Raw genomic sequence first — 27,172 nt, 5'->3', positions numbered from 1 at the left:
ATCTTGGTATCTTCCTGTATAGGTTGCAAAAGTAGGGTGAAATTGGCCCAGGTATTACAAGATGATTAGTGGGCTGGAAAGGGTTAATGGTTGATTCTGTGGATACTCTCTCTGTGTATATATATGTACATACACATATATAAATATCTATCTATATATAGATATAGTTATAATTCTGTCTCACTTTCTTTCAAAAGTGTTTTTCATATCTTCAGGAGGATGGTTGATTTTATCTAAAAATGAATATAAAAGTCTTATCTAAATATTTTTATTTCACTTATATTAACCCTCAAAATTATAGTAACTAATATGTTTGTTTAAATGCGATTGTTTTGTGTAAGTAGTAGCTGGAGTTGTTTAGAAGACTCTGAAGTATACATATAAAAATACAATAGACTCATTATAGAAATACATATTTATCTAAAGTAATTATGGCTGATTATAAAATACCTATCATTGAAGTATCTTCCAAGTGGCATTTTATGTTTAAATTGAAAGAAAACAGCATGGGTATTTGATAATTAACAACATACGTGGATCTTCAGATTGGAAATAAGTTTAAATACAATTATTAATATCACCGACAGTCATTCAAAGGTTAAATTCAGATGAAAAACAGTGATAAGCTATTGACTTCTCAGGAGAAAAGGAGAAAGAAGTTCCTGAGGAAGAGGGAGTATCTAAGGGTTGATGGGCTTGGGTTCTGAAGACCAGTGAGTCTCTGCAAGTCTCCCTTCAGTGAAGCTGAGTATTGTTCATCATTATGGGGGAAAACTGAAGCCATGAGAGTGCATCCTGCTCTCTGGGGGTTGGCTCAAGCTATCCCAGAGGGTGGGGGAACATTTCTAACATGGTTGATACAGGAGTATGGAGAAACGGTCATGCTTTGCCTCCTTCAAGGCACATGGAAAGGGGAGAGAGAAGAAGAGAAGGGGAAGGAAATGAATAGCACAGCTTGGATTCTGAAGAAATAGAGTTAGCAGGCAAAGTTTTAGAGGGAACTTTGTGCTGATTGGCCAAAATGCCCTGACCATTATCCAGTATTTAATTTTATATATATATATATATATATATATATATATATATATATATATATATATATGTTCTTTTCTACTTATAAAACTAGTTATTACAAATTTTATTCGATGGGTTGGTGGGGGTGTTGGCTGTATCTCTATCTATTTGCAATGTAAGTGGAATTTTTTTCAAGAGCAAATCTCAAAAGAGACGATATTGGTTTTACTCATTTCTTTATGTACCTATGTGTGTACACCTTCCTTTTACTGAAAACCGTATATGCTAGATTCAGGCATTGTGCATCCAGGATTCACTTAATCTTCACAACAATCTTAATGTGGAAGTCAGAGCTGTCTTTTTTACATTTACTTATGAAGAAGCAGAACCCCAGAGAAGTTTAAAACTTTATCAAGATTATGCAGCCAGTAAGTGGGAGCTAACATTAAACTCAGGACTGCATGACTCTAAGACCTAAGCAAATTCTAAAAGGCTGTACTGCCTTTTGAATGCTGTATACGTTATTTGTACTTTGTACAAAATGACCATATAATTTGTATTTCTATCTGAGGTATTTTTGTCCAGGACAAATACTAAATAGGGGGACAGCAGATGTGAACTAAGACCGTTCCAGACAAATTGGGACGTGCAGTCACCCTAACTGTATGTAATGAGTGTGTTACTGAGTAAGATAATATAATACACCTACTTGTAGGGTCCTTCTTGAAAACCTGAACTATTACCTAATCTACATTTATAAAATGTAGTCTTGCATCCAATTTGCAGGAATTATTCATCACAAATGGTTGATTTCCTGCCTTTACTCAGATTTGTGTAAGTGACTCAATTATAATCAAGACACAGCAGAGCAGGCAGTGTGACTGTGCAATCATCAATATGGATCTCATGCTCTGATGGGACGCTTCTCTGATATTAAGTGAAAGCTGAAAACAAGGCGGAGAGTAAATGAAGGATTTGTGCTTCACCATTTCTGAAAAACCAATAGTGTATGTTTTTCATTTCACTGGGTCAGTTCCCCATATTTGCTATCTTGGCACATCTAGGTATTTTGGTGAAAAACATCAGTGTGGAAATAATAAATAGGCCCTGGTAGTGAACATTGCAATTATAAATACTTTAATGCATGTGAGAAATAAGGCTCATCAATAGTAGAAGTTGATCATTGGCAGATAGATCTTTCTCTGGTCGTGTTTTGGTGGCATCTTACAGAAGAGCTGAGAAAGCTATGGTGGCTTAGCATCAAGTCCCAGGTTGCTGCCTTCCTGTTGAGCCTTGGGAATGTGACTTTCACTCTCTGGACTTTTATAAAATAAGGCATTCGTTCAGTAAGGAAGAGGGGTGCAATCTAGAAAACAGGCTGTCTGGATTGCTCTGATCCCAGGTGCCCTTATCCAGGGCACCACGTGAGATCAAGGGTTTCCCAGTGCATGTTTTCTTCCACATCAAGGTACCCATCAGTTGAAACAGGCACAGCAGTGTGGGTACAACTGCGCGATTCATTAGCTGTAATGACTGGCACAGAGCCAGCAGCACTTCTCAAGTAGTTGGCAAATACGTAGGCTTGGATTTCTAAATTGTACAACCTCCTCTAAAGGTTCTTACTTTGAATAGAGTAGAGGGAGGAAAGTCCTTCTTGCCAAATGCAATCTGCCTTGAGTATCACCAACATCTGTGCCAAAACCAGACTTGTAGTTACACCTCTTTGCACTAACCATGTCATACCAATGCAGGAGATGGTCTGTAAGCAACTTTGTAACTTATAGGCTTTCTTCAGTTGCAACTTTTAGTATCCTTAAGGTCAGTTGTTGCCAATTGGTATTAAAAATCATTCTAGTTTTCCTCAGTGTGTGTGTATATATATATATTTAGCTTTTTGACATACTCCTGTTTTTCTTAGATTACTTTTTAAAAAAATTCTCATTCATTCTAAAACAACCTAGGACCTACTTTAAATATATTTTATTTGCTATTTGTGGGATGTTTACCTGAAAGAAGGAGATAGTTCCAAGATCCTTTCAGTCAGAGGATTAAAAACCCAGAGAGATTAATTACTTTGCCTGTAGGAACACAGTGGTGGATGGCAGGTTTGGAATTGGATAAAATGTCAGGAGTCAGGATATTCCAAAAAGTCTGTGGGCTTCCTAACTTACCATGGCATTTCTAGGTGCTGAAAGTAAACCATTTTTTCTGATTCCTTTTTGGCTCTATTCTTAGGACTAGAAAAGACTGTAGCATATGTGAGTGCTCAATAAATATTTGTTAAAACTGGAACAATTTCGCAGTGTCAGTCAAAAGAGGAATCAAATGCTCTGGTCACAAATAAGAACATATTGAAGCAAAATGTTAGGAAGCTAATATAACCCCAAGGATGTGTTCTTTTTTAATATTTGCCTTAAAGTTGAATGCATATTTTCTGGATACATATTTGTACATTTTTGCATACATTTCATAAAACATACTAACTATGAAAATATTGTAATATCTGCAGCTTTCAAAAGGAATCCATCCTATAATGGAACATAGAGGCAATTTACAATTTTACAGGTTTGCATTTGGGAGGAAAAAAAAATAAAAAGACCTGTTTCTTTCATTGGCACCATGTTTTATATATACGCTTATAAGCAGTTGGAGGGTAATGACAGAGACCAAAGAATATAGTTTGACAGGAAATTTAAAAGGACTTGGGATGTATGGCTCTACCATGATCCCCAGAAAAGAAATTAGCCTTCACCTGATGAAACTATATGACTTGAGGGTTTAAGAAGAAACTTCCAAATAATAACCAGAAGAAATTGTTTGAAAAAACTTAAAATTGGTTCCTTCTGGGGAATAAATATATCTAGATGATTGATTGGAAAAGGGCAGAAAATTTTATATTCTCTACTCTGTTCTTCATTCTATCTTTTATTTTTAGTATTTTAAATCGTGTGTATATTGCAGTGATTAAATATATTTATAAAGTGTTTAAAAGAAGACTACAGAGTAAATAATTATTTCCACTGTCAATAAATGGTTCTTTTACTTTAACTTAGTTTTTTGTGAAATTGAGTAGTATAAAGCATAGATCTAAAGGCAAAATCACCTCTCATTAGTGATCAGTGAAAATGGAAGTCTAAAACCTGAGAGAGCTAGTTCTGGACTTTTTAGACTCACCCATAGCCTGGTTATCCTATGATATTTTTTTCATGTGAAGTTGGTTCCATCCATATCCATACATTGGCTTACACTTAGAGAGAAATGATTCTTGAGCTCCAGGAAGTAGCTGAATCATAGTAGTGACCTGAAGAGGTTTTATTTGCAACACTTTAAGAAAAGACATCTCTCTGTCTCTCACCACTTTTCTCAAGGAATCGCTAAAGTTGATGCTTATTCAGCTTTCCGTACTCCAGCCTTTTCAAAGAATCTATATACCTTTATGATATTCTTTTGGGACCTGTATGATGGGCTCTGTAATAGGCTAGTTCAGTACCATGAACCATACCCAAGTCTGCTGATGCCCATACTTGTGTTCTTATGTTCATAGCAGTAGTTCTCAAGCTTAACCATGGGTCAGAATCACCTAGAAGCCTTTCTAATATGCATATTTCTGACTCCCATCTCCAGAGTTTCTGATTCTGTTAAGTCTCAAGTGTGGCCAAAGGATTTGCAATTTTAATGTCCTAGGTGATGCTGCCGCTGCTTCTCTGGGGGGTCCCGCTCTGAGAACCACTGATTTACAGGATGCTGCTGTTCCTCTTAATTTTAATCCTTAATATATTTGTAAAGGGCTTGTTATCTGCGGATTAGAGCTGCTATAATGGTTCTTTAGGGGACATGAGAGTATTATCATGATGCCTTGTGCCCACTTTCTCACCTGTGCCCGAGAAATGGAAGCATTTCTCAGAGACGTGCAGCATCTGCCTTAACCGCTTCTGAGAAAAAGTTCAATGAAAATCGTTCAGCTCTATCCCTTTGGCAACAATGTTAACCACACACCCACCTCTGTCAGACTTCACTCAAACTCAGCAAGCAAAGAATTTCTGTTTGTCTCATCTGGTATTTTTAAACCTTTAACACATATTGACTTCCCACTGTCAAGGACTTAGGAATTAAAAAGTCAATGGACAAACAGTGGGAAATCTATGTTCCAGAAATTGCCCAAGAAAAGCCATTCAAACAAGGTTGCCATGCCCTATAGAATAATGGGAATAAACAAATTATTTCCCGTAGGAGGAAAAACAGAGTTGGTTGTATATCTTAAGAGGAACAGAAACAGCCTTGCTCTTTCTTAGGTACGGAATACAAAACAAATGATTCTTTATATCTCATCCAAAAGGTACCTCTTGACTTTCTATTCTATATTATTTTTATATTGGATAAATTTTCAATTTTTAACAAATTTATTGAGATATACTTTACTTATCACAAAATTCACTAATTATAAGTGTATATCAATGATTTTTATCATGTTTACTGAGTCATTCAACATACACCATAATCCAGTTTTAGATTTTAATCATGTCAGTTTATGATGTCTTCATTGTCATCACTAGTCTCTAAGCAACTACTAATTTACTTTCTGACTCTATAGATTTGCCTTTCTTGAACATTTAATACAAATTAAATGTACAATATATGTTCTTTCGTGTCTGGTTTCTTTCACATAGCGAGTTTTTCATGTTCATCCACCTTGTAGCATGTATCAGTACTTCATTCGTTTTTAGTTCTGTTCGATATTCCCAATGGTTATTTTAAATAAAATATTGTAATAGTAATATTTCCTTCTTCCAAAGAGCTTAATTTCTAGATTACTATTTCTCAGATTGTATTACCAAAAACAAGAGGTGAGGGAAGATAGGGGTAAGCATTTCACCCAAACTCCTTGCCATCTTTTTCAAGAGAATGTCCTAAAATGGCATTCCTATATTCTGTGCTACAGGAGGCAACGGGGTATCCTTTGTATGGATAAGGGATTCAGCCCAAAAGTTAGTGAGTGATAGAAAATGACGGAAAATGGACTCAATATGGTCCTGAAGGGATTAAGTAAGAAGAGGTTGAAGCTTGTTTATCAGGGCTTCATATCTTATGTTGGGCAGGTCTTCCTCTACACATAAAGAGATTTTTATTCTATGACGTTAGAAGTGGGAAGTTCTACTGTGCTGCTCTTGAAGTCCCACCATGTTCCTCCCTCTGCATTTAATTCTCATCTTTGTTTAAAGCCCACAATGACTCTCCATTGCATATTAGATATAGTCCTAAATCTTTTTATGGTTTACAAGACACTCCATGAAGTGGCATGTGGTCTAAGTCTCCAGAATCATTAGTTTGTCTCTCTCCACTTTATTCTTTCTGCTCACACTATTAGGAACTCTTTCAATTTCTGAACTCTTCCTTTCTGCACTTGGAATTATTAGTTTAAAAACCGCAACCTGGTATCGATGCCAATAGTCTGGATGTGATATCACACTACAGTTTTGCAAACTGTTACTGTTGGGAGAAACTGGGTAAAGTGTATACAGAATCTCTTTGTATTAGCTTTTACAACTGTATGTGTATCTACAGTGTTCTCAATAAAAATTTCAATTTAAAGAAGAAAAAACCCTGAAACCCTCACTGTGTAAACACCATGAGTCAGGGACTGCATGTCTCTTGCTCATTGTTATATCTTTACTGTTTGGCCCAGCACCTAGGAAAAGTTGTAACTCAAGTAATATTTGCAGAATTAAATACATAAATACTGGTGTCCAAGTGTACATAGCTAGTTGGTACCAAAGATGATTCAACTAGGCTCTGTTCTAAAGAACTTGGTCTTTTGTTACAACTCTTTTTGTAGGCATAGATTTCTGATTTTTAAAACTCATTCATTTATTCAAAAGTATCTGCCAGATTCTCGGGTAGGTCTGAGGTGTAATGGTGAAAAAGATAAATCCCTGCTATATGGACTTGCAGTCTGATTGCAGAGCCATATCCATCACATATATGCCATAAAGAATATAGTACAGACTGAAATGAGTGCAGGGAGGAAATGGAGCCAGAGTCAATGAAAGTAAATAACGAAGGAAGTGACCTAGACTGAGTGGTGAGAAAGAAATTGCTGGAGAGTGAGACAAGTTAACTTAGATCTGAATATTGAGTAGAACGTAACCTTCCAGACAGAGGGAACTGCACATGCAAGGACCTTCTGGCTGGAGGAAACAGAGAAATAGAAAGAAAGCCACTGGGGTTGCCACACAGGTGTGAAGAGGAAGGTAGCTGACAGGTTATCGCAGGGCATCATGGTCCTGCCAACCAAGAACTTTGGTTTTATACTGAGAACTATAAATTAAAGACTGTTTGAAAGCAAAGACGACGAGGAATGCTTGGCATGATCCGTTTTCTATTTTAAGGTATTCACTGCGGCTTCTGTGGAGAAAATGCAATGAGGCGGGAAAGTGAGAGTGAACGCAGGGAATTTATTAGAATGCAGTTGCAGTGGTCCAGGTGAGAGATGGTGATGGCTTAGGTGGACCAGTGGTTCTCAACCGTGAAGTCCGGTTTATATTAAGACTTGCATAGTAGCTGAATGCTCTCTCAGAGTTACTCTAATGGGAGATGTGTTCTTGGCATAGCAAATCTCAGAGGGGGACTTCTTTCAAGTCTTATCTTGTCCCCATTTTGCCTCCTGGATCTGCCACGGTAACATCAAATGCTACATATTGGGAAAGCACAGCTTTTGGAATCAGACAAACCTAAATTCAAATTACATCTCTACCTCTTACTAGCTTTTTGACACGGGTCAGTTACTTTTCTGCACGTCCAGAGTTCCTGGGGATGACAAGATCTAAGCCATAATTTTACTGTGATAATAAATTGAGATAAAGTAAAAACGTGTATAACACAGTGTCTGTTATCTCATAGTCAGTTATCCTATGTTGGTTGAATTTCAAAATGAGAAAAATAGCTAGCAAATCAGGTATACTACATGACTCTAACTTTGCCTGTATTCTTCCCAAGATCTTTTAACATCAGAGTACCACTTAGAAAAGTTCTTGAAGATGAATAAATATTTATTAATGGTACAGAACAGAATTTTAAGACTAAGTAGGCAGTTTCAAGCAGAGAAACAGTGAATTTCTAAGTGTCCATTTAATTCTCGTTAATAGGCTCATCATCGATATTTAGGGAGAGGCAGTGTGGAAGAAAATCTTACTCTAGGTATATGCATCCTAACAATTAGATCCGAGGATTCAATTTATGTCTCTGTTTATAAATGAATACCACACATTAAACGAAGAAGACTGTGGAGTCCACACTTTCTTAATTATGGGTTCATGGGGATGCTAGATTTGACTCTGCGAGATTCATTTTCATTACTATGTGCTGACATTCTCCTGTAACCTCACCATAGGTAAGTTTTCTTCCTAGTCGTGTACTTTTCTTCCTAGTCATGTTGCTAACCTAGACAGGTTAGGAGCAATTCCAACTTCACACTCCACTTTCTCTGCCTACTGAGGCAATTTGCTATCCCTGCACTTTACTATTTCCTCTGCTTTGTGGCTCCAACCTGTAAGGTGTTTTTTGATGGGCACTGCACTTTGAATACCAACACTTTAATTGCTCTCCTGGCTGAATACTACCTATGCCACCTTAGGGGGAGGATGTTAATAGATAGGTCATCCTCTTTGATTAAATAGTTGGTCAAGACTGTGGGCTCAGTTGTTTTAAAATTGTATCTCATTGTACTTCCCGGGCCTTTGGCAGTTTACCATCATGATACTCTAGTTCCTCCGTCACCTGGCCTCTGCCCACCTCTTAAGGCTCATCTTCTGTCACTCCTTGATATTTATGATGGGGGATATCGAACTGTGTCATATACCCTAAGTTCACTATGCCATTTTGTATTTCTATTCCCTCAGCAGAGGTCATTCTCTCTGCCTATAATACTCAGCCCTCTCCTGATTCTTTTTTCTTGCCTAAGCACCTGCTCTACTTCCAAGATTCCTTTGGGTATCGCCTCCACCGGGTGGCCTTCATCCTACTCTCTACCTCTTCACTCTCAGTGGCAGTGGAATTCTCTTTATATTCCCAAAGTTCCCTGGGCATCACTGTATCATAGAATCACTACACTGTATTGAAGCTATCCATTTATAAATCTATTTCTACACCTGAACAATAAATTCTTGAGTCCATGTCTAAACCATACCTGCATATCTAGCACTTCTATGCTTGGAGCACAGGCAAGTTATTACATGCTTATTGAAATGACCAATGCATTTAAAGAAAGCAAAGAAGGGAAGCAAGGAAAACAGTCAAACATTTATTCACCCTGTTGCAGGCACTTTGTTAGGTCCTAAGAAACTCAGAGTTCTTAGCATAAGCATAAGCCTTGCCTCTAGATATTTAAAATCTAAAGGAAAAGAGAGATGTGAAAATTGGCCATCATAATTCTCTGATGAAGGTAACTGTGGAATCAGGGAAGGTGCCCTGGGCAAAAACATGTAAGCTTTGAATTGCTACTGTTGTTATTATTAATTACACTTAAATAACATTCAATAATTGTTACACTGGACTGGCTTACTGAGTGCTTACTATGTACTACACTCATTAAATGCATTCTCTCTTATGTCTCACAGAAATCTTAGGGAGTGAACACTATTATTGCTATTTTAAGGGGGGGAGGGGACACTGAGGCACAGAGAGGTTATGAATCTGTTCCCAGGTTACGCATAAGAAAAGTGATATATCTGGAAAGAGAATATGGTCCTTTCAAATGCCAAAGGCACTTCTGCTCTGATTGGTCTGTTACAAAGTGGACCCCCCCACACTATTGAAAAACCTGATCGGAGAAGGAAGAGAAAGAAACATACACAAAAAGTGAAAGAATCACCATGGAAGTGAAGGCCCTGCTCTATTTTGGGGAGCTGTAAGTAGCTCAGTGTTGCTGAGGAGTGTAGACACCATAGGAAGTGAAAGGAAAAAAAAAAAAAAGCCTCAGATACATTCCCAGTTCCAAGTTTGCTCCATCTCTCTGTTCAAGGGGCAGCCCTTACATTCCCAGGGGTAGCAAAATGTAGTGGGCAGCACTGAAGAAAATAACTATTGGTTTTCTTATTTAGAAAGTGCTACACTGTTCAGATGTGTTGGAAAATGACAGAGTACCTGGGCCCTTCATCTTCCTCCTTCACTGAAGCTAAAAGGGAGAGAATAAATAACAGCTGGGAGAAAAGATCAATGAAGGCCTTGCCTGCAATAACAGATAGAAAGTACCTGGCGAGGGGAAACCGTAAATGCTATAGAACCTCATTCTTCATCTTTGAACTAAAGGTCTCCTCTGACTAGAACATTACAGATCATCTGCAGCTGTTCCCTTGAGCCCAGGTGTTTGCTTTACTTATCTTAGTGCCCAGCTATTCGGGGTGGCATTGAAAACCTTTCTGCAAACACAGTGGAGGCTTTTCCTGATGGCTCATCCATAAACTTCATAAAAGTTACACTTATCTATCAAGACTCATGCTGTGGATATTATACACAATAGGACATTTACTCTCCCCTTCTTCCATTAGTAATAATATCAAATATTATTGAGTTGGTGGAGACTGAAGTGCTCAGGACACCCATCCAGTCATTTTCCTGCCTTTCACTTGTGATGGATGGAAGTGATTGTGTGTTTCATTCTGAGCTGCCTAGTTCCTGTAGACTGTGCTGTAAGATGACAGGGCTCTTGGCAGAGCAGTTTCTTGAGTATGATGGAGTGAGGTGGTTTCCAGCTGGGTCCAGGACCCTTTAGTAATTTGATGGAGCCTTGGGGTCCATCCTAGAGAAGGAGCTGAGTGACTGGGGGGTTAGGGCTCCAGAGGAGTCTCAGATTTTAGGTTTGTAATACCACATAGGCTTTTATATGAAGAATGATCTCTTCAAATAATAGACTTAGAATCTACCAGATTGTGAAGAGAAGCATTGGCCTTGTAGACTGGGAACTTCTGTCAAAATTTGCTCAGTCGCTAATAGAACTGGTGCTAGATCTAAGCTGCTTCTCTTCCTTTCAACTATATTAGTCCTATCTCTAAAATGGGCATAAGGATACATGTTCACAGGAGTCTTAGGAGGGTCAGCTGAGATCTTATAAATACAAGCACATGTACATTAAGTGTAGAATGCTGAGGCGCTGTTACCATTTTGGCGTACTCCTGTTTTTAATCTCTCTTAATTGACCCAGACATACTGTAAGATAGGTATTAGAGAACACGGTTACTTTACCTTGTCTTGGTTTTCTTATCTGAGTCATCGTGGAGTGTGTGTATGGTGGATGGTGGATAGAAAGATGCTCACTCTGGGGAAAGACAGTTGCCGTATCATATGGACAGTCAAGGACCTGTGGAGCAACCCATGTGGGGAGAAACTGAGACCACCTGCCCACAACCAGCACCAATTTGTCATCCATGCTAGTGAGCTATCTTGGAAGCCCAGTCAAGCATTTAGAGCACTGAAGCTCCAGCCAGCATCCTGACTGCAAACTCATGTGTGACTCTAAGCCGGAAGTACTCTCTTTTTTTAATAAATTTATTTATTTTATTTTATTTATTTTTGGCTGCGTTGGGTCTTCGTTGCTGCACACGGGCCTTCTCCAGCGGTAGCCAGCAGGGGGCCACTCTTTGTTGCGGTGCACGGGCTTCTCATTGTGGTGGCTTCTCTTGTTGTGGAGCATGGGCTCCAGGCGTGTGGGCTTCAGTAGCTGTGGCACATGGGCCTAGTTGCTCCGTGACAACTAGGATCAATGTGGGATCCTCCTGAACCAGGGATTGAACCTGTGTCCCCTGCATTGGCAGGCGAATTCTCCACCACTGCACCACCAGGGAAGTCCCTGGAAGTACTCTTTAAGCCACTTCCAGATTCCCAGCCCACAGAAACTATGAGATGATAGATGATTATTTAGTTTTCAGCTTCTCTGTTTTGGGGTAATTTGTTACGTAGCATAGGTTACTAATAAACTTACTAATTAATGCCCTAAAAACATGGCCAGAGATGTAGACAAACATCTGGGGAAAACATGAAGGAGAATTTCAAATGTGTCCCTGTCACCAAATTTCTTGTCACCAGGCCACATTTGGCTCTGAGAGGACATTCCATCCTGAGAGTATGGAGTTAGAATAAAAAGGCTTGGATTCAATCCCTGCTTTTTCTCTTTCTGGCCTTGCCACTGATTAAGTTTATTAACCTCTCTAATACTTGATCTTCACTTTTGTAAAATGAGAAAAATAATCAAATCCTCACAGTCACCCTATGAGTTAGATTCTATGAGATGATGAAATAATACTTTGCAAAATAATGCCTGATAAAGATTCACCATCACTTTTGTTTTATATTCTGAGTCTTCAGTGTGAATATGGGTCATTTCTACATATAAAATATGTAATCGTAACACCTACCACTCTCTGTTGTCATGGGGTTTGATTTCCAAATGCACAGTGGTAAGGAAGTGGTGATCTCCAGTCTTTGCCATGCTGAGGAAGGCTATTCCATGTGACCCTAGATGAACAAAGAGGGGCAGGGGGTTATCTGGAACTAACCTAGAGTGAAAAGCTCAAGTCATCTATTTTCTTTGAGAATTCTCACAAAAATGATGTAAGGTAGAATCCTCACCAAAACTTAATAAAGTATATGATGTTATACTTGTTTTATAGGAGTTGAATGTGAGGATCAGTTTAAGCAATTTATGGAAGATCACACAGCTAGGAAATACTAGAACCAAGATTCCAATCTGTGCTATGTATTTCAGACTACATAGCCTCTCACATTAGATGACTATGCCAGGATTAGTCTAAATCGGTATTTTAAGACCTCCGGAATTTAAAATAAATATTACAATTATTTCTCTAGTAACCATACAAACTCATGGTCAAGTGAATGACAATGTCTCTACCTCAGAATCTATTTTGATTTGTTTATTTTTTTACCCTTAAAAAAATAATCTTTTGATAAAGATTTATCGCCATACACTCAGCCATTTCCATTTTTGTTGCAATGGTTCTTTCTTTTTTTTTCTTCTTTTCTCTTTTTTATTCTTTTTTCTGTCTTTTTTTTTTTTTTTTTTTGCCCTTCCCTACACAAACATTGATTATTTGGTGAGTCTGCAAAGCCCCTGACAAATATAGAACTCCTAAAGAAACTTACACTCTAATTGATAAGGCAAATTAACTTGTAACTTCTAGTGAATGTAATAATACAATATATTAATAATAATAGTAGGCTCTGGGATCAGATTAATTTAGGTCTGAATCCTGCTACCTCCTCTCACTAACGTGTACGAACGGTGTGACTTTAATCAAATTATTTAAACTTGAAAGTTAACAATAGTCCTACTCATAGAGTTGATGAGCAGATTAAATTACATAATCCATCCAAAGAGCATAGTAATGAGGTATGAAATGGCTGGCGAACTAACATTTATGAAGTCCTCCTAAGTAGTATGATAGTTGTATACAGAGTCATTATCATTTCTTTCTCTTGGAGGAGCTTTAGAAACAATCAAAGAACTCATCCTGAATAATGAAACTAAGGACTAAAACTGGAGCAGCAAAACAGTGGGTTCATTACAATAACAGCATGGCTTTCCTGAAACTCTAGGCAGGGAACCCTATATTGTGCTCAGGGCTAACTGCATATATTACTGGAATTACATTACAATTAGGTTGCTACCATAGCTAATGTCTCCGGTCACTGTGCTGGGTACTGAGTCAATTCCAGCTCTTGACTGATTTCCAAGGTGGCCTATGCTGGTTCAGTGGAATAGGAAAACCATACCTTAGGGAATTAGAAAATGTGTTTAATTTCTGCTGCTACAAATTAAACTGCCAGTGGATTGCAACTCTTGTTTTTTGTTTTTTATTTTTTAAAGATTTTTCACTGGGTTTTATTCAAGACTGCCTTTCAAGAAAATGTTGGATTTTTTTTTTTTTTACAATATGCATTTGTATTTACACTATGCATTTATACTTTCATTTCATTGTGAGTAAATAGAAACGACCCACTTACATAGGAAGAAGGTTTGGGGTATACATCCTTAAAAAGAGTATCTGCAGTAGGACCAAATTCTATTCTATTGAAATAAAGTACATTAATGAAATAAAATCTGAATTAATTCCCTGTGCCTTGCCACCCCCTCTCCCCCACTCATGGATTGATTGCCGGGCAGTTCAACACTCTGTTCTAAAGAGATTTTCTTGAAAAGACACCAGTTAGATAAAAAAGCCAGATGTTCAAGCTAAGGCTTTCCTTGATTTGATCCCAACCTAACAATCCAGGCTTCCCTCTCACTAAATCAATGTATGCATCCTATTCTTCCACCAAACCAACCAACTTGCCAATATGTTCTGAACTTAACTTTCTTGCAGCTTTGCCCTGTGGGTTTTTTTTTTTTTTAATTTTTATTGGAGTATAGTCGATTTACAATGTCATGTTAGTTTCAGGTGTACAGCAAAGTAAATCAGTATACATATACATGTATCTATTCTTTTTTCAAATTCTTTGCCCATTTAGGTTATCAGAGAATATTGAACAGAGTTCCCTGTGCTATACCGTAGGCCCTTGTTGATTATTTTATATATATAGTAGTGTACATGTCAATCCCAATCTCCCAATTTATCCCTCCCCAACCTTTCCCCCCATCCCACTGGTAACCATAAGTTTGTTTTCTACATCTGTGACTCTCTTTCTGTTTTGTAAAAACAAATGGTACAAATGAACTTATTTGCCCTGTGTTTTTGCTCTTCCCTCTGCATCCAGTGTCTGCCATTCACCCCCAACCTATTCTAGAGTTGTATCTATCAGCAAGAATGCCAGCTTCCTTCAGTCTCCTTTCCCAGAACCTCCTCTTTGCCTGACTCTTTGATGATGAGTTCCTCAGGGCCCAGATTTAGCTCTTCAAATTCTATACTGCTTGCCTAGATGATTTCATTCATTCTCTCAGTTAAATTACCATCAGTATGCTGATGACTCAAAAATGTATGTGTCCAGATCAGACATTTATAGAGTTTTATATCCAACTACTGACTTAATACAGTCATCTGAGTATGTCTTCCAGACCCTTAAAACTCACAAATGTGACTCCTGGTGCATCTCACACCCCAGATCTGAATGAATGTCCACCTGTGGTCCTTAAGTCAGCAAAAGACACTTTCACTTACCTATTAGCTCATCCTGGAAATGTGAAAGTTTTCTTTGATATCCCTTTTTCCTCACCCTTGTACTAAATCTAATTCTTACAGAGGGAGTGTCCAACATATTTCTCAACCTCAGCCTCATTTCTCTGTTCCATCAACACCACTCTAACCCAAGTTACTATCATATCTTGTTTTAAACAGTTGAATATACTAATTATCTCCTTTGCAATCTATTTTGTCTCCACTTAATCTATTCTCCACAGGGCAGGGGATCTTTCTAAATACATCTCTGATCGTGTCAACCTCTGGAATAAAACCTTTCAATGACTTCATATTGCCCTTAAAACATGGTCCAAAATCTAAGCCAGAGTCTACAACGTTCTACACAATCAGATCCTTCTCAGCTGGTCTGCATCCCCTGACACTCTTCCTTCACACTCTCATGCTGAATTCCTGCAATATGATACTCTCTCCAGCTTCCAATCTTTTTTATATGCTTTTCCCTCTGCATGGAATGTTCTTTTCCCCCTCTTTGTGTGTCTAATATCATGTCATTTGGTCTTCTGGGGGCATCTTAAATGTTACTTCTTCAGAGAAGCTTTCTCTAAACCCTGGACCTAGAAAGAATGCCTTATTTTAGTTCCTAGAGTATTCTGTGCTTCGCCTAAGAAGGGCTATACTTCTATAAACAGATCCCTTATAATAATTGTATTAAAATCTACCTTGCCCACTAGACTGTAGTGTCTATGAGACCCAGAGCTTTGCCTAATCTGCTGACCATTCCCCACCCAGCACAATGCCTGGCCAATGGTCAGCACATAATACATTTTTTGTCCCCGTCTTTAGGGTTGAATTGTGTCCCTTCTAAACATATATTGAAGTTCTAACCTCCAGCACCTCAGAATGTGACCTTATTCAGACATAGGGTCTTTGCAGTTGTAATTAGTTAAGATAAGGTCATATCGGAGTAGGGTAGGCCCTTAATCCAATGTGACTAGTGTCCTTAAAAGGAGACAAAGGAAAATAGAAGAGAGGCAGAGATTGAAGTGCTACAACTGCAAGCCAAGGAAAGCTAAAGACTGCTGGCCACCCCCAGAAGCTAGGAAGAGAACAGGAAGGCTTTTACTCAGGGTCTCAGAGGGAGCAGGACCTTGCTGACACCTTGCTTTTGGACTTCCAGACTCTAGAACCACGACAGAACACTGTCTGCTGTTTTAAGCCACTCATTTTTTGGTACCTTGTTATGGCAGCCCTAGAAGATGAATACACTGCTTATGTTCATGCACTCATGCATTTATTTAACGTGTAATGCATTATTCATCTCTGGGTCCTCAGTGCCTGGCACTGCCTGGAACACAACATGTATTTAGTAATAAAATGCTAATAGAGTAATTATGTGTAAACACAGTCGGAATCTACCCGTCTGCTTACCTGCAGATAAAAACAAGTAGTTAACAGCCAATTTGCACTTATAACATGACCCCAAAATCTCACTCCTAGGTCTTTATCCAAGACAAAGGTGAATTTATATACATAAGTGTTTATAGCAGCACTGTTCATAATAGCAAAAAACTGGAATCAAGCAAAATGTCCCTTAACGTGTGAATTTATGAAGTGTGGTATATTACCCAGCAATAAAGAGGAGTGAACTGTTGATACACAAACAACATAGATGAATCTCAGGTGCCTTCTGCTAAGTGAAAGAAACCAGACTCATAAAGTTATACACTACAGGAAAATAAAAATAAAATTCTCTGGGGGAAAAAAAAGATACACAGGAAATGGACTCAGTATGACTAACAGGGACCCAAAACCAGATAGAGCCAGGCAACCATGACAGGCCTGGGGTTCAGTCATGTACTCTGTGATCTCAGAAAAGCCACAGACTAGAACTGTATATGAACCTTTGACAAAGTTCCTGCCTAGAATGCCCCCCATGGACAACCCAGGCAATGACCAACCACCAGGAACTTGCACTCAAGTCATAAAGGTCACCCAAACCCCATTCACGTTTCCCAGATGTGGTTTTTACCTTTATAAGCATCACTGTAGCTTTCATCCCGTGGAACACAGCTCAGTTTTATGATTGGGTCTGTGTCTCCAGAGCTGCAGTCCTCATACACTCCTGAATAAAATTCCCTCTTCTATCATTTTGTTACTCAGAAGTTTTATAAGTTGACAACTGTATGAATTCATTTATGTAAAGTTCCAGAAAAGGCCAAACTATAGTAACAGAGAACAGATGTGGCTAACGTTTGGGATGAGGAGAACGTTTAAATACAAAGATTCAGCACAGGGCTTCCCTGGTGGCGCAGTGGTTGAGAGTCCGCCTGCCGATGCAGGGGACACGGGTTCGTGCCCTGGTCCGGGAGGATCCCACATGCCGCAGAGCGGCTGGGCCCGTGAGCCATGGCCGTTGAGCCTGCACTTCCTGAGCCTGTGCTCTGCAGCGGAGAGGCCACAACAGTGAGAGGCCCGCGAACCGCAAAAAAAAAAAAAAAAAAAAAGATTCAGCGCAATGGAATTCTTTGGAGTGTTACAGTTGTTCTGTATCCTGATTGTGGCAGTGGTTATATGAATCTAAGCAAATGTTAAAACTCTTAGAACTACATATTAATTTAAAAGTTATAACAACAACAACGTGGGGAAAATAAGGAAGGACCAAATTAAATATATGAATTGAATAATTCTTTGTACAGCTAAAAGCAATAGTGTTTTACTGTGAAGTGGTTATTCTTCATGAGAAAATGGCCTCACATCCTTCTTAGGTGAATGTCTGTAACTTTCAAAGATGTCAGTAAGAGCCATAGACATCTAAGATGAAAACTTGGTGTAAGCAAACCACTTCTGCCTTCATGTATCATTATATACTTAACTAAGGAGAACATTTTCCTGGGATTTGTAAAACTACTTAAGGCCCTTTTAGTTCCTCACCACTAATCCAAAGCTGGCCCTGAGCAGAAGCGGCTGGAAGCCATTACTTTATAACAGTAACTTCCTATTCTGTAGATTCAGTAAAGTGAGTGGATGGTTCCAGTCCAGTTCCTAATGGACGGGCATCCACGTATCACAGACTGTGCCAATTGTCACCCTGCTGTCAGATTTAGTGGATCCCTAAGAGAGAATGCGCCTCAGAGGCCAAAAGACTCTAAAAGACAGTCTTGAATTTAACAGTAATTTAAAAGACTTGGTCTGCCAGCTTTCTTGGTTGTCCACAGACCTTGCATCACTAGCGAATCACTTTGCCATCCTTTGGCGAGGAGAGGAGACATTAGTGCTTTTTCCTGCGTGCCTCCTATATTCTGCCAGTAAATGGACTTCAGGACCGCTGAGCCAACACCTGTTATACAGAAAACACAGAGATAACAATGTTGGGATGACTTCCCTTGTTTAATGACCGTAATAATGACCCCTGGAGCGTTTTGTGTGTGTTTGTGTGCCCCGAGACCCAGGATAGAAGCTACATCTTTAAAGGGCTGGTTTTACCCTCTTTTTGGAATGTGTGCCTTCCTGGTGCCTTTTGGTGGCTCTTGGGGCCCCGCCTGCTCTACACAACCTTCCATGTTTCTCCTCCTCCCTTTATCCTGGGGATCCGGGACTTCCAGCCAGAAGCCTCTGCCCTCAGACTGCTAGGTCCCCCTCTCCATGTCCCCTCGCCCTCCCCACCCCACCAGCCTGACTTTGGGGTGTCCAAGGAAAAAAAAAACTAGTCTTTAATGACCATTTTTCAGGCCTCAATTTTCTCTGTTAGATTACGTGATATTGTTTATTTTTTCTTTGATTTCCTGAAGCTAACATTTCCCCTCACTCTAAATGGGCATTGATATTTTTTTACACATGGTCCAGTGGTGGTGTCTTTTACATCATCTCTCCTTTCGATACAGTGTAATGGATGAAACCAGCTGTTTACCATGATCACTAGGGAAGGCAGAATGACTGTATATCAAGAAGATTTCTAGGGTGACATTATTTTATTTTGGTCACTCTGACCCAAGATTTAGCCATCAGCTTGGCAAGAAGTAGAAGTCAATATTGTCACTGTCCCCAGATGGATAGGATTCAAGAGGCAAATTTTACCAAACTACTTCATAAAAGATTTCGGCACAATCCAAAAAAAAAATCAATAAAAGTAGCTTGTAAATATTCCATTAAAATTATCTTTTTGATTTAAATTCTGAGCTCCCTGGTATTTTCAACATTGCTCTTCCCTATGGTAAAAAGTATGTGGAAAAGCAGAGTATCTTCTGTGTTGCAAATGAAACATCCCTGCCTCTAATTCAAAGGCTATTTATAATGATCACTCAGTGAGAACATGACACATAGTCCTGATGACAGATGTCTTTTTAAATAGTTGAATTGTATTGCCGATCTCTATAAAGAAGGCAGTTCTGTGCTAAGTGTACGTGCATTTTTCCGATTTGAATCACTATCTTCTAATAAGTCTTTTCGTATCACAGAAAAAGATCAAACCCTTGTGTATAAATATCAGAGCAATCCCCTCATGAGGGTATATATTCCCACTGCCAATTACCCAGGGGAAGGTAATACTCAGGCACAAAGAATCTGAGAGGCTGGGAGAAACTCCTTGCTAAGTGTGAATGTAGGTGCCTTTGTTATTCCTTTCTTGACACTTGGAAACTTGGCCTCTGCTTTATGGCAATAGAGACATAAACAACACCAAGCAAAGCCTAAGTACATTGAATCTAATAAACCAGAAAATCCAGTTGAATATTTCTTTGCTTATTCCACTAACATCCTTTTATTTCACTTATTAGAATATTTAGTAAGGTTTTACTTAAAGTTCTATCCTTATCTGTGCAACTGAAAATGAAGAGAAAGGCTGCTGGGCTGGGCAGATGATCAAATGTGGCGCAGTCTCCCTGGGGCCACCATAGTTATGGCAGAATAATTATAGAAACATCTCCAAATGGGAGGTGAGTTGGGGAGATAATTTTCTGCTGTAATACTTCAAAATGTTAAGGTCTGGGCAGGAGTTTCTTAAGCTTGATGGCAGAGTTTTTCTTCATGCCCTGATCTATCCATCTTAGCAATTCAGCACTTCAGCAGTCTACGGTGGACAACTCCTGCCAACACTCTGATCTTTGGATTTTCCTTATTTGTGTTTCATCAAGAGATGCTCCTCTTTCGTTCACGTTGTCTTTCTCTAGACAGCATTTAATGCAATTGTTGAGACACACCCTTGCTAAGTTTCAACTGCATTTTGGTTCTGCCTTTCTGAGATTACTCGTAGGTCACTTTGATTGGAACTGTGGCTATTTCAAAATCACTTACTCATACCTTTATAAGCAGACCTCAGTTTGTTTCTACTGATGGCTTCTAGCATCTATTTTGTGTACATTTTGTTTGTTAAATTCTCAATATAATTCCTTCCTTTGATTCATACAATTGATGACAGCATTCTCTCTTTGGGCAAGGCAGTCTTTCCAGGTGCTATGTATATGACTTGTCATATTTATAGGGACATTCCTCACCAATTCTAATTATATTTAATGTAAGAAAATCATTCTGGGGATATATTTGTTTTGTTTTATCACTCTTAAAAGGCCCCTGGTATTTTTAGAATAAACGTACCTTTTAAAGGAAATGTAAAGGAGATAGGACAAATTGGTTTGAGATTAAAATGTAAACATTGCAACAATCAATGCTCCATATGAAAAAAAATACAGCTTTTCTATTGTTATTGATTTTTTTAAGCATCTTTATTGGAGTATAATTGCTTTACAATGGTGTGTTAGTTTCTGCTTTATAACAAAGGGAATCAGCTATACGTATACATATATCCCCACATCTCCACCCTCTTGTGTCTCCCTCCCATCCTCCCTATCCCACTCCTCTAGGTGGTCACAAAGCACCGAGCTGATCTTCCTGTACTATGCGGCTGCTTCCCACTAGCTATCTATTTTACGTTTGGTAGTGTATATATGTCCATTCCACTCTTTCACTTTGTCCCAGCTTACCCTTCCCCCTCCCCGTGTCCTCAAGTCCATTCGCTATGTCTGCATCTTTATTCCTGTCCTGCCCCTAGGTTCTTCAGAATCTTTTTTTTTTTTTTTTAGATTCCACACATATGTGTTAGCATATGGTATTTGTTTTTCTCTTTCTGACTTACTTCATTCTGTATGACAGACTCTATAGGTCCATCCACCTCACTACAAATAACTCAATTTCATTACTTTTTATGGCTGAGTAATATTCCATTGTATATATGTGGATATATTTATCCATTCATCTGTCAGTGGACACTTAGGTTGTTTCCATGTCCTGGCTATTGTAAATAGAGCTGCAGTGAACATTGTGGTACATGACTCTTTTTGAATTATAGTTTTCTCAGGGTCTATGGCCAGTAGTGGGATTGCTGGGTCATATGGTAGTTCTATTTTTAGTTTTTTAAGGTGCCTCCATACTGTTCTCCATAGTGGCTGTATCAATTTATATTTCCACCAACAGTGCAAGAGGGTTCCCTTTTCTCCACACCCTCTCCAGCATTTATTGCTTGTAGGTTTTTTGATGATGGCCATTCTGACCAGTGTGTTATTGATTTTTAAATGTCCAAATATAACCTTGAAAAAAAACTTCCTTTTTTATAGTAAAGAAAAGCAAAGCTAATATTATTTTGGTTAAATATGGCTCTTCTAGTGAAAAGACACATAGAAAATAAATCTCCATGGGTGGAAAAAAAAATTTCTTCTCTTCCAGGTGGTTATGCCCACCAATGCCCAAGTCTAACCAAAGTACCTAGAGTCTCCTTCTTAAATATGAACACATGGCCTCTGACTGGCATGTGTATAAAAACAGTTGCCTAATGAAAAAGACCAAATAAATAACAAGAGAAATGGAACAGAAATAACAAAAGAATAGAAGAAAATGTTAGGAAATCTAGCAATTAATGTCATCAGAGAGTTAAGAAAAGTTGTTATAGGCATCACTTAAGAGAATTCTCTCTAAGGAAGAGTTAGAAACAATTTTTTTTTTTTTGCGGTACGTGGGCCTCTGACTGCTGTGGCCTCTCCTGTTGCGGAGCACAGGCTCCAAACGCGCAGGCTCAGTGGCCATGGCTCACGGGCCTAGCCGCTCCACGGCATGTGGGATCTTCCCAGATCGGGGCACGAACCTGTGTCCCCTGCATCAGCAGGTGGCCTCTCACCAGGGAAGACCTAGAAACAATTTTTTTAAATAAAGCTCTTGGAAATTAAAAATAAAATCACAGAAATATTAAGGGAAAAAAAAGAGTTTTGGAAGACAGAATTGAGGTAATATCCCAGCAAGTAAAACACAAGAGAGATCAAAATCCAGAAGAAAGCAATGAGCAAATCAGAAGACTAGTCCAGGACATTTAATATCCAACTGAAAAAATTCCATATTCCATTTTCTCTCTTTTATCTTTCCAGAATTTTTATAAAAGGACTGAATACAAGAAAATACCCCTAATTGTAGGACACATGTTTCTGTATTAAAAGGATTTACCATGGTCCAGCCCAATGAATGATAAAAAAAAGTCCCGCAACAAGGTGTACCGTCATGAAATTTTAGACACCTGAGATAGAAAAGATATTTACAAATTCAGAAAGCACTGTGACCCAGAAGAACATTGGGTTTTTCAGAGAACATCTCAAAGTCAGACAGTCATGGAACAAAAATACTGAACATGGAGATACTGATATTCAAATTATACTACTAAGCTTAGTCAAACTGTTAATCCAGTGAAAAGGAGAAATGGAGATAATTTTAGGTGTGCAAGTTCTCAAAATGAAATTGTCTGTCATATACCATGTATCAGGAAAATACTAGAATATGTGTTGCAGCAAAACAAAGAGAGTAAACCAACAAGGGAGAAGACAATGGATTCAGAAGTAGAAGCTGCAACATATGAGAGACGTAAAGGGAGTAACCAAGAAAAGGGGAAGGCAAATTCCAGGATGACAGTCATAATGAGGCAAAGAAAGAAGCCTCACAATACAGACGAGGAAAAACAGGGGGCTTCGAGAAGGATGAGTCAAAGCTGGGGGTCAAATGGGAAGGGAGGGGAGAGATTGGGAATGTGGTAAATTACATATCTGCTGGAGTTTAGGATGAGTTAATGATAGATGGAAATCAAAGTACAAATTTTAGAAAGAGGTGATCATTTGTTCATTCTGAACAAAGCAGTATACTATGGTTACTTTATTACTACACTGTGAATATTGCTCTGTGAAAAGTGACTTAACTGCTTATTATTTAACTCATAATTGTAATATTATAATTAGGGGTTCATGTAAGGACAGGATGTTCATATTTTATATTAGGAAGTTAATGTCTAACATTGATAAGACAGAAAATGGCACCATAAATACATATATTTTTAAATATAGAGATAAGTATAAGATGAAAAAAAGTTTAAAGTAGTAGTTGTATTTATAAGCAGAATGGATGCTTTGTCTAAAAAACTATAGTTAGTATACTATTTTGTCTACATGAACTTTTTAATATATAGATTATATTTTCTAATATTGTAATGATTACAAAATAGGTAAAATATGTGATTATATTTAATATTTTATTAAAATATGTGTCATACCATTTAGAGTATATATTTATATAAAACATTTAATTTATTAAATATTGTATATTGTATAATTTTTTAGACACTACCTTTTACCATGTTCATTCTTCTGAAAATAGCCAATTCCATGATATGTTAACCAAATGTAAGGTTAATATTAAAACTCAGCTTCAGGCTTCATTGAGCTTTTATCTGGACACATTTCCCTAAGTACATCTTCCTATTAATGAGTCCAAGCTATGTAGTTTCTCCTGTATTCACTTAAGACGTCAAATTTATGCCTTGCTCGGAATTAATAGATGTTCCTATTTCTGTGCCTCTACTTTTGGAAAATGAGCCAATCATGCAATGTCATAAAGCAGGTTTGCCATAAAATGTCTTTGATAAGCAAGAATAATTCTACAGTGCAAAAAGTCTTTCAAAGCAGAGTCACCCAGCAGCATGGGGATATAGAACTTGAATTTTATGGTCCATATCAATATTTTACTGTGGTTACAAATCTAACACAGATGCCAAGATATTTTATGTTGCCAAATGGTTCTTTTATTTTTCAGCACATGTTGTGTGTTCTATTTAGTAGTGAACACATCTGTTAGAACGTTTTTCTTTTCTCTCTCCCTGCAGTTTTGTTTTTTTTTTTGGGGGGGGGGTTCCTTTTGGTTTGTTTGCAATTCTAGTTCCTCTAAAGATACACACTCATACATCAGCCCAATGCATGTTTTATGACGTATAAACATTGTTAAACAATGCCATCCTAAACAGTTGTGGGTTAGGAAATCACTGCTTTGGGAAAGGTATTTTTAGTGGCAAAAGCACTTTTCATTAATCTCAATTCTCCAGGTTTAGAATCAAGGAGAGCTTGATGACTCCAAAGGCAGCTGGATCTGGGACTCTCTTGGGAATATGCAAGTAGCACCAGGGCAGAAACAAACAGTTGGTGTGTGTGATGCCATTCAACTGGTTTTCCACCTGCCCTGTTTCACTTCAAGTTGGAATCACTTGCCAGTTTGGCAGAAGTTTGCTTAAAAGGCAAGGGAGGGGTTGCGATTGCCTTTTGTGCCCATGAAAATTAGGAGGTGTGTTGTTTTCAAGAGTCTCTGCCAGTTCTCCTCCTTCAGCTACACCCGGCCCATCTTCCCCACTGAGTTGAATCAACATTTTCAGAAGCAGCCCCTCTGGAGTGATCAATCAATGAGAGGTTTTGCTTGGAGAGGGGCTGAATGATTTAGCACAGTGGGAAGGCAGCAGCAGATTGACAGCCAACAGCAGGAGGCAGGGGACAGACTGACAGTGGCTTTTCTAGCCCCTACACGTGAAAAATGGTGCATACTGAGGAGGAATGGAATAGTGCAAGGAAATCTGTGTAACCCGCCAGGCACAGATAAGCTTCCCCTTATTCACGGTCAATTTGGATGTTGTTTGCGGTTTAGATTTTGGGGAGATTAGCATGTGATGACTACAGTTGAGTCGAGCAGCAGAATTCCCTCAAGACAAGTAAAAAAATAAAATAAAATTTCAGAAAAGAGGCAGGTGTGTGTGTGTGTGTGTGTGTGTGTGTGTGTGTGTGTGTGTGTGGTGGAGGAGGGTGGGGAGAAGTCTGGTTATACATATACCCCAATCTTCTGTTCCTTGGTTCACACAAATTTGACCTGTATAGGTTTCAATTCAACCTTGCTTCAATCAATTTAACAACCTTTACAGTTTTAACTGAGGCCCTTGAGACTTATTTGCTTTTGTATTTTTTTGGTGTTTTGTTTGTTTGTAGACCATAGAAGTGGAAATAAGGCTTTTGCCTGCAATTAAAATTGAGTTTACGGACATGCATTATATAATTCTTAGTTGCCTTGATGAGGAGGAAATTAATGGGCAGTAGTTTGGTATACAAAGATTGTTCAACGGTTCTAAGCAAAGGGGCTGGTGGGTGGGGAAGGAAGCCGGCATTCTATTTTAATAACATGGTTATGGATCTTGAAAAAACAGGTTATCTGTAACTGTAACACTTCAGCTTTTACAAATGGGAATCCCAAATCTTTGGGTATTTTCCTTTTTCTTTTCTTAAAGGGGTCCTATCTTAAAATCCAGGCTAGTTGATTTTCTCTTTTACAGAGAGTAACACGCAGGCAACCTAATCCATTTCAAATTCAGGTTACTGTGAGGCTTTTAAAAAATTATTTTTAATATTCACCATTTAGCTTTTGATATTAAAACATGTATGATTGTAGAGTCTCAAGTAAGAATTGACTCTAAAGCCATAAGTAATTAATTCATTCAGTTACCAGCCTAGAGTAACTCTCCAAATTGTAATATTTCATTCCTAATAAACCACATTTACAGTAAGCTCAGAGTTCCTAGTTATGTTTAAAAAGCTAAATAATTAAGGTCCTCTTAATAACTTTTACCTAAACAGCAGTTTGTGCTTCAAATTCAGACATCCATGGTACCATATCATAATCGATTCTCCTAGATTAATATCTTGTAAACTACAAACTTAATTCTTAGTAGAATGTATTCAACTGAGTAGCATACGTGGCATGAAATACCTATGAAACCTGAGGATAATGATTACTTATCAGAAACTACATTAAAATCCATGATATAAGACTGGAAGTTTACCTTACGGTATATTAGAATGACCTCAGTGGAGTTTAGCTTAAAGATTTTTGGGGGTGATTTATGAAATAAATGTAATATAAATAATACTGAGTAGAAATAAATCTATATTAAACTTATATGTCATTTAACATATTGATACTGGTCCTCCAGTAACACAAACTCTGCCACTTTAGGCCACTTTAAAATTATTCACATTTGTCTTTTTATACTAATTTGCATGTTGTTATTTGCTTGTTCTAATGGATACTGCTTACTATAAGGAGGAGGAAAACAAACTAATTCCCTCTGTGATACTGTCAGGATGATGAAAGATCCATTCTAACTTGTTGACTTGTAATTTTGAACAAAAAATTAAGTTACTAACATTTTCAGCATTGAAATTGGTGCCCTAAGGTGGGGCTGAGGAGATGTTTACAATGGTTTTATATGAGTTTTCAACATGTCCCTTTTCGAGATTATCATAAACTTTCAAACTAATTTAAGAGGGAGTTGGGAGCTGTGACTTTTTTTTTTTTTTTTTTTTTTTTGCATCTGTACACCAGAGAGCCACCTGCTGGCTTTCACAAAGAAACGCATCTCTGATATCCGTGGAAAGAAAAAGCAAAGGGGGGAGAAACCAGCGATAACACCAGTAAGCAAATCATTTGAAAAGAGTTGATTGACAGAAGACTATATGATTCTATCCATTTAATTTAGGGCTGACATTTATATTTTACATGACTTTTCATACTCCCTTAAATGAATTGTTTTTAAAAAGTGAATTAGATCCATACAGTGTGGAAATAAGCACTACTATGGTGCTTCAAATGTGTTATTCACCTTTATTACCTTATAAAAGTGAGTATTA

At 38.1% G+C, this 27,172-nt stretch overlaps 1 long non-coding RNA gene across 2 annotated transcripts in view; it reads left to right on the top strand.

The window, feature by feature from the left end:
• Positions 1-27,172, top strand: part of LOC309795675 — a 796,478-nt gene that overhangs the window by 397,052 nt on the left and 372,254 nt on the right. The window lies entirely within an intron of this gene.

Source organism: Mesoplodon mirus (assembly GCF_964341445.2).
Source record: "Mesoplodon mirus genome assembly, chromosome: 19".
NCBI classification, from domain to species: domain Eukaryota; kingdom Metazoa; phylum Chordata; class Mammalia; order Artiodactyla; family Ziphiidae; genus Mesoplodon; species Mesoplodon mirus.
The sequence above is the reverse complement of the archived record's forward strand: the minus strand, read 5'-3'. Positions and strand labels throughout refer to the sequence as shown.